General features: G+C 42.1%; 1 long non-coding RNA gene across 1 annotated transcript; it reads left to right on the top strand.

Moving 5' to 3' along the window:
* The first annotated feature begins 1266 nt into the window (after positions 1–1266).
* Positions 1267–8101, top strand: LOC144586974 (uncharacterized). The gene is made up of 2 exons (XR_013542088.1): positions 1267–1503; positions 2023–8101. It is a non-coding gene; the product is annotated as an uncharacterized LOC144586974 (long non-coding RNA).
* Positions 8102–8477: the final 376 nt, after the last annotated feature.

Consider the following 8477-nt stretch of genomic DNA (forward strand, 5'->3'; position numbering starts at 1 on the left):
GGAATTGCGGAAACTGTTGGTTCCCGCCTTTTTTTCTGGCTCAGCATTTACCTACCTACTTATTTATTTTTTCATGTGATACATCCCCCCCCTTTGCTCAAATTGTCCTTATCTCTGTGTGCAGGCATCCCGGTTTGATGGCTCAGTAACATTTATGGCTGATAGATATGCTTTCTTCTACCTGCTGAGCATTATTATATGCATCAAGACTTATGTAGTATGAAATTAGAAAACACACAAGCTCTGAACATCAAGTGAGAGAAAAACACAATGTAAATTAGTTTTCATCATAAAATTTAAATGTATAGACAAAGCATTGCAACCAAAGTAGCAAATGCCAGATGGTAGATTCTCACCTCAGTTAAATGTGGGTGATTTAGTGAAGATGAACATCATGATTTAGAGTCCAGAGTTTTCGATTCACATCTGAAAAACATAGACTAGGGATGGCCCAGAGTAGCTTCCTTAAGGTGAAAAATGCAATATGCAGCAAAAACTTAAAATTGACTTTGAGAGTGTGCATTGTACTGTGCTCTTAGCTCTGCTGTATGACACATAATCATGAATGTTAATATATTGAACTACTGAAAAAGATACATTTGAAATGTGGATGTAACATAGGGTCCTAAAAATTACTTGAATTGAGAGGGTGACCAATGGAAAAGTACTAATATAAATGAATAAGGACCAAGAAATCATAAAACATGTAAAACGTAAAAGGTTAGGGCACTTTGATCACATAATGAAGAACAAACAGTACAGCTGATCTTTCAAGGTAGAACACACAGAAAAAAACATGCAAGAAGCAGAAGAATTTCTTAGATAAAGACCTTGGGCAACTAGTTTGGAAGTGACACAACACCTTTGTTTAGAATAATCACATCCAAAATGATGGTGTCTGATCTCAAATACGAGAGGAACAAGAGAAATAAATTATTATTTTTTCTATTACTCTATTAAATAGCTCACTCTTTGTCCAAAAATGTGCCAGTTGGTTGACTGTGTAGTCAACTGTAATCCTTCTGTATTCCTTAAATTCTTCTCCCTCCTTTGTTCCCCTTGGAGTTTGAACCCTGGGTCCATCATTTCTCTGACAACAATATTCTGCTGGTGAAGAAAGCAATGAGTGTACAACAACAACAACAACAACAACAACAACAACAACAACAAAAGCAAGACTTTAAAAAAAACAAATCATGTGCTTCTGAGAATTCTGATCCTGCCCCCTTAATTTCTGCCCTTTTTTTACTTCCAGAACTGTTTGTACAGGGAACCTTCCCCATTAAACCTTCCTCTGATGGCTATGACATTGATGGTTGTGGATCAGTGGTGGCAGCTTCTCCTGCTCCTGTATCTGAGCTTCTTCCTCCTTTAATTCTTTGGTGCTTGAGATGATCCCTACTCTGGCACTGTCCAAGGTGCTCGGAACTCTACTAAGAAAAACAGGAGTGCCTAGGATGCTGCAAGCATGGATTATTCTCTATGCTGACACGACCAAAACCAGTAAGTGGTAGAGAGAGCAAGAGATGAAAGACTCATTTTAAAGCTCATGTCGCAATATGCAGGTGGCTTGTCTGAAAGAGAGATACATTTCACAAAAATACAGGGGAACTATTATTTTAAAAATTGCCAATATCGCTATGCCTTCTATACAAATAAGTGATCTGATTCATTTACAGTTTGAGTCTACAGAATCTAGATTTCACAATACTCAATGACAGATGCATGCATGCATATAGAACTTTTATTGCAGCCATTGGCCAATCAAGAAAAATCAGTAATAAAAGCCAAGTATGGATAGATAGATAGATAGATAGATAGATAGATAGATAGATAGATAGATAGATAGATAGATAGATAGATAGATAGATAGATAGATAGATAGATAGATAGATAGATAGATAGATAAGGACTGAAACAAATAAAATTTGCTGAGCTTGTGTTCTGACTATATCATAAAAGAACTTTGCAACTGAGAAAACTATATGATACATAACATTTCCTATTTCTGTCTTTCAACAGCAGCAAGTCCTCTGGCAGGAAACAGAGAGAAAGACTCCTTCCCTAAAGACAGAAAAGTGGACACACCGTATATGTGAATATAGGTGTAGATGTTCCCACATACTTGAATATGGTGTACTTAGAAAAGTAAAACTTGGTATTTCTCTGTTTTTTTAAAAGAGCGAATAGTGGTGATGAATTCTTTATGACTGAAGATGGCTTCTAATAAGAGCTTTATTTGAGGGTTTGGAAAATCCAGGCTTTCACATAATATTGCTTCATTCCTCCATGTTCACTGTAAATGGCAATTTGCATGTACACCTTCTTCTTCTTTGAGTACCAGAAGGCAATGTGGCTCTGCTTCATTTTCCTAAGCTTCTTTTTCAAACAACAACAACAACAACACATAAAATTCGGAAGGGACCTTATCACTTCACTACACCCCAAAGTCAACAGCCTGTTACTTTCTTCTTTGCACTCCAAATAACATATGACATGCTGGCGCTCCATATCTGTAGCAGTCAAATCCTGCCTTGCTAAGCTGCTTTACAGTATTTCAGGCTCCAATAAATTACACACAATTCCTTCTTTATTTGATTTTTTTCCTGCTGCTTCAGTACACATGCATTCCTCCTAAGCTTGACATTTATAGAATAAGCACTAACGTGTGTTCCCCCTGCCCCATGTGTTTCTTCTTTTTTAGCTAGTAATACATCAGGCTAGGTTCCACCTTCTGTATCAGGAAAGACAAAGATGCCATAATCAGAAGACTTGGGAGTTTGTCTCCTTACCCACGTCCCCCCCTTCAATCTTCAGTTTGTCTTCCTCCAATAGTCCCAGGCAGAAGGGCACTCACAGTAAGGTTTTGCTGTATCTTTGTAGGAAGAATTTACAGAGACAGAAAATGACACCTCTTAAGAGAGTGCATCTCTTACCTGCTTGAAATGTCAGAACAAGATTTTAGTGGGAAGTGCTGTTGTTTAGCTTCACCCACCATTAAGACTGCAGAATGACCTCAATTCACACTCAACCAGATGTTCATCTGACTGTGTAAAAGGCTGGATCTGTGTCAGGGATGTGAGAAAGTCCTGCTTCTTAGCATTGACTATGGTAGTCTGAAACTGATTATGTAGGTACGGCCAGCTCCTGTGGTGGGATTCTGGCCTTATCAAGATTACCAGTCATGGGAATTCAGCCAGACAAGCTAACAAAATGCTCCTCATTGAGTGTGAAGTTCCAGCTGACTTCCAGGTAGGGGAAATATTGAGGTACATAGGCTTACATGTGGTACATAGGCTTACATGTACCCTCACAAGAATGGGCAGGGCTTATGTGCATTCCCACACCACATCACTGATACAGCCCTCTTCACAGATCCAACCCTGTTCAGGTTGTCTGAATAAGACATCTGTCATGGTGTAGAATGCTGCAGCCACTGAGGAGCCAAGGTTTTGGGCAGCGCAGCTGGCTCTTTGCCTCCCACCCTCAGATAACGCGGGACTTGAAGGTATCTCAAGAGCTCTAAAGATTGAGGGGGGAACATTGGATTATTTAAGGGGTGTTTCCCCCTCAAGCCGCCCTCTTCTTTTTCGGGCACCAAGAGAGAAAGAGAGAGAGTTCTGCTGCTGGTGGTGATTTCAACTGCATCATCGGAGCTTCAATCATTCCTGAAAGGAGGGGAGGGCAGCATCGGCTCCCTCCCAGGGTTCTGTTGCTACTTTAATTTATTGCATGCAATAAGGTCTATTTACCATATTTTTTCATGTTTAAGAAACCCCCATGTATAAGATGCCCCCCACTTTTCTAACCCCAAATTAAGAAATCTAAGTGGGGCTTACCAAGTGTAGGGGGGAAGGGATCAAAGCACTGCAGGATCACTTTGATCCCTGCTTTCTCCCTTCATTCTAAGCCCCGCGGGGCTTAGCAAAAGGAGGGGGAAAGGGATCAAAGCAATCCTGCCATTGCACGATCGTTTTGATCCCTTTTCTCTTTATACAGCCATGGGATTGCATTGATCCTTTCCCCCTCCTTTTGCTAAGCCCTATGGGACTTAGTAAGCAGAGGGGAACGCAGAGATCAAAGCCATCCTGCAGCGCTTTGATCCCTGTTTCCTTTTGCTAAGGTTTATCAAGTGGAGAGGAAAGCAGGGATCAAAGCCCTGCAGGATCACTTTCATCTCTGCTTTCCCCTCCACTTGTATTTATTCTCTCCTCAGGTTACTTCCATGTATAAGACGACCCTCAGTTTTTAGTCTAAAGATTTTGGACAAAAGTATAGCCTTATACACGGAAATATACAGTAATTGTTATAGAGTTTTTGGAGTAAAAAGACACTAAGGCGGGACAGCAGCAGTGCAACTCATGCTGGCCCTGCACGAAAGGAGCCTTTTGTTTAAAAAAAGAGGAAAGAAAATAAGTTGAAGAAAATAGATAATAAACACGATAATTTGATTAATAATGTAAAAAAAGATTTGAACGTCAGTTGCAGGTTCGAATTATTATACAGAGACGTTGAAAAGAAGGAATTGGACAAAAAAGATGACAAGGAGAAGGAACAGTGTAGAAGAAACCTGATAGAACATGGGCCAATAGGGCCAATAGGCTTCCTGGTGGGGGTGATAGTCAAGACACAGCCATGGAGGGCACAATCCCTCTTCCAATATTTAGACATAATCTACAGGGCTTACATTGACTTTGAGGGGCAGGCATAGTTCATTATGATTAATCGTTGCGTATGTGGAGCGCGATTCACCCAAATATGCATTGGGATGAGCCCCTGCCGGGTCTGTGGCTTCAGCACATGACCCCCACTAGGCCAAATATTGGCAATAGATTTGATAATGGTCACATAAATAGGAAAGTTGCCCTTAATCAGAATCCCCACCCTGGAGCGGGGCAGGGGGTTCAATCCTGCTTGCTCTGTTGGGAGTACAATTCCAAGGGCACTTGTACAAAGAGGCCATGCCAATTTAGGCATGAGTGCACCTCCTGAGGAGGTCAGCACCCAAATTCATCATTTTTTACAGCTGGCAGCCAACACCAGAACAAGGGTGCAGGTGGCTATAAGAAGCCTAACAGCGGTGGGGGTACACCTGGAAAAAGGGACCCAGCCCAATTAAAGTTGAGGTTTTGGAAGCTTTGTTAAGCTCATACCCCTGTAAGGAGGATGCCATTTACTTGTTAGATGGCTTTAAATATGGTTTTAGGATCCCAGCAGAAGAACAGTGCAAAGCATTTTTGTGCAGAACCATCAATCAGTACAAGGTATGGAAAATATAGCACAGAGTAAGATAGCCAAGGAAGTGAAGGAGGGCAGGGTTCTTGGCCCCTTCCCAATGCCATGTCATGAGTTCAGCTGAAGAAGATCTGAAACCAGAGGGGTTAATTACAGCTGAGGAAAATGCTGGACAATTAGAATCACAGACAGCTGAATCACTGCCAGATTCTCCTCCCCCATTAGCCAGAGTGAGGGACAAGCTTCAACAGAGACTCACAACATGAAGATCTGAGGCTCACATGAATGCTTTGCACAGGAACTTCAGGTCGACCAGCCCTGAGTTTTAACAGGATAGAATGTTTCTAGGAGTTTGATGATTGTTGCTCTTATAAATTTGTACCTAGAGGCTTGGAAGTTTGTGGAAGCAACAAGTCAATTCTTTGGTTCATGTCCACACTCCTGCTTGTCTTGAACCTTGATCTCTTGACCCTTGGCTTTCGGACTCTGACTTCTGATGACGGTTTGTGTTTTGGCTTTGACAATTTGGCATCTGTTTTGTATCTCCCGGACTACTGACCTTGGACTGGCTTATTGGACTCTTGCCTGCGGAATCCCCTGGGACTGTGACATGCCATCTCTTGAGAACCTGAGGGTTTCTCCTTAGGCACTGTGCCCAGGATGAGTTTTGATTAATCCACCACTTTTCCTTTCTGGAGGGAACATCAGTCAATGATGCTATTCCTCCGGAATTATGTACTGTGAGGTACACTTCCTTTGATGAGACAATGCTTATGGTTAGCAGGTGCGGAGTAGAGGTTGAACTGGTGAAATGCGATATAAAATCCGTGTTTAGAATTTTACCAGTTCACCCCCTCAACTTTGACTTGTTAGGATTCCAATTCCAGGGATCATTCTACATAGATAGAGCTTTACCCATAGGCTGCTCGGTGTCATGTGCTGCATTCAAAAGATTTAGCTCATTTATCGAATGGAAGATTAGGCGGAAGGTGGTCTGTAAATCTACGGCCCATTATCTCGATGATTTTCTTTTCTGTGGAGAGAGGAACTCGGGGAAGTGCAGATTCATCCTGAATAACTTTTATTCTACAGGAAATAATAGGGCACCTGAACTTCACCTGTAGAGTGGTGGCACTGAGTGTGCATTTCTGTGGCATCTGTGCAACGCTATGAAGGGCCTAGAGTGGCCGATGCACAGAACCAGGGTCACTGACTCCTACGAGTATGGAGTCAGTTTAAGCAAAATTTAATGAGATCTTCTTCTGGAGAGGTGAACTTGGTTTGAAAGTGGATTTCCAAGTGTATTCAGATGCCACTGGATCTTTAGGATTTGAAATTTATTTCAGAGGATGGTGGTGTGCTAGCACCTGGCCCAATGAGTGCCATTGCAATGGCATTACCAGAGATTTGACTTTTCTAGAATTTTTCCAATAGTGAGTGCACTATGGCTTTGGGCTGAGGAGTAGTCAGATTTTGGTGCAACAAACAAGCGGTTGCTTGTATCATAAACACCCTTACATCACACTCAGAATGGGTCATGACATTGGTCAGGGCTTTTACATTAACGGCACTGAAGTTTAATATATTAGTGCATGCCCGGCTGGACAATAGGATAGCTGATGCATTGTTGTGCCAAGAGATCAAGCTGTTCAGGGAGCTAGACCCCGGAGCCAGGGAGTTCCCAGAAATTCTTTCCCCAGAGATCTGGCAAATTGGCATGAAGATGCATCAAGAGCAATAAACTTGGTCCTGGCACCAAGGACGAGGAAGCGTTACTCAGCCGTGAGTATAGAATTCTAGGAATTTAGGAAAATGGTTGACCTGGAGCTGGTTTGGCCAGCACTGGTTGAACATTTGCAGCTATTTATTGTTCATCTAAATAGGAAAGGGCTGGCACCTGGGACTATTCAAGGAAGGCTGTCGGCAATGGCCTTTTACACACAAAAGTAATGGCTATAGTGATTTCTCAGGGGATTACTGCATAAGGAAAATGATAGAAGGATGGTCCAAAGAGAGTGGTAGAGTTCCAGACACTAAAGTACCTATATCACCTCCATTATTAGAGTGAATTTGTAAGCAATGGGCACTCTTATGTAGGGATGAATACGAAAGAGTCCTATTTGAAGCAGCAGCATTAATAACTTTTTTGGTGCCCTTAGAATTGGCAAATTGGTTGCAGGGAGGGAAATGATAGGGCTAGGTTAGCCCTGCAATGGCAGGACATTAAGGTTGAAGAAGGGAAATACAAATTCTTATATGGTGATCCAAGTCCGATCAGATAGGCAAAGGTACCCAAGTCACCCTAGGGCAATGTAGCATAAGCAGCATCTGCCCTGTTAAAGCCACACAGACGTATTTAAAGATTAGAGAATATTTCCTTCAACATGCTGATAAGTCGCCTCTGACGAAATATCAGCTTTGGAAATTAACTGACCTAGCATTAGAAAGAGTAGGTGTTCTTGGTACGAGATTTGGCACCCATTTGCAGCAGCTCTAGGTTATATCTCACAGGAGATCAAGTGTCTAGGCCGGTGGTTATCCTCCAATTATCGAAGATATATAAAAGTGCTACCTAACGTATAGGCATGGGCCTGGTCTTGTTGTGTCTTTTCAGATCTGTCGCACACCCCAAGTGTCCCTAGTTTGTTTTCCCTCAAACCCAGGTCCATCTTTGGACACGACTTGCTTATTTCTCCTTTCATTTCAACGGCCACCAGTGGATCTTTATCCACTCTTTACCGATAATGTTGCATAGACACGTGTTGTCAAATATAACTGATTATTTCTTATTTGGTTGTTGACTCACACAGGTAGGTTCATAGATGTTTTATTATGTTGCACTCATTAAACCTGGATATTAAACACATTTCTGTATTTGTATTACTTCACATCAATCACTGGAATAAGCTTTGATGACTGTCTGTCTATTTTATTATTTTTCTATCCTGTAACTATTCTTTAACACATCAACCAACTACTCCAATCTCTCTCATAAACCTTCAAAACCTCCTCTCTCCTTCTCTCTCAGTCTCCAACTGTCCCTCACTGTCCTCCTAACTCTGCCCTCCTGTCCTCCCATAGGCTCCCGCTCTAGAGCTCCCCATGATGGAGAGGTGGGATATGGGCCTTCCCCACAAGGTCCTTTAAGGTCGGTGAGAAGAAGGCATATTGTGATTGTCGGCCACAGTTATGTACACTGGGCAGAGCATTATGCTGCTGCATCCCCATGGGGGAGCGATCTG

The sequence above is a fragment of the Pogona vitticeps genome, chromosome 2 (genome assembly GCF_051106095.1).
Source record: "Pogona vitticeps strain Pit_001003342236 chromosome 2, PviZW2.1, whole genome shotgun sequence".
Taxonomy (NCBI): domain Eukaryota; kingdom Metazoa; phylum Chordata; class Lepidosauria; order Squamata; family Agamidae; genus Pogona; species Pogona vitticeps.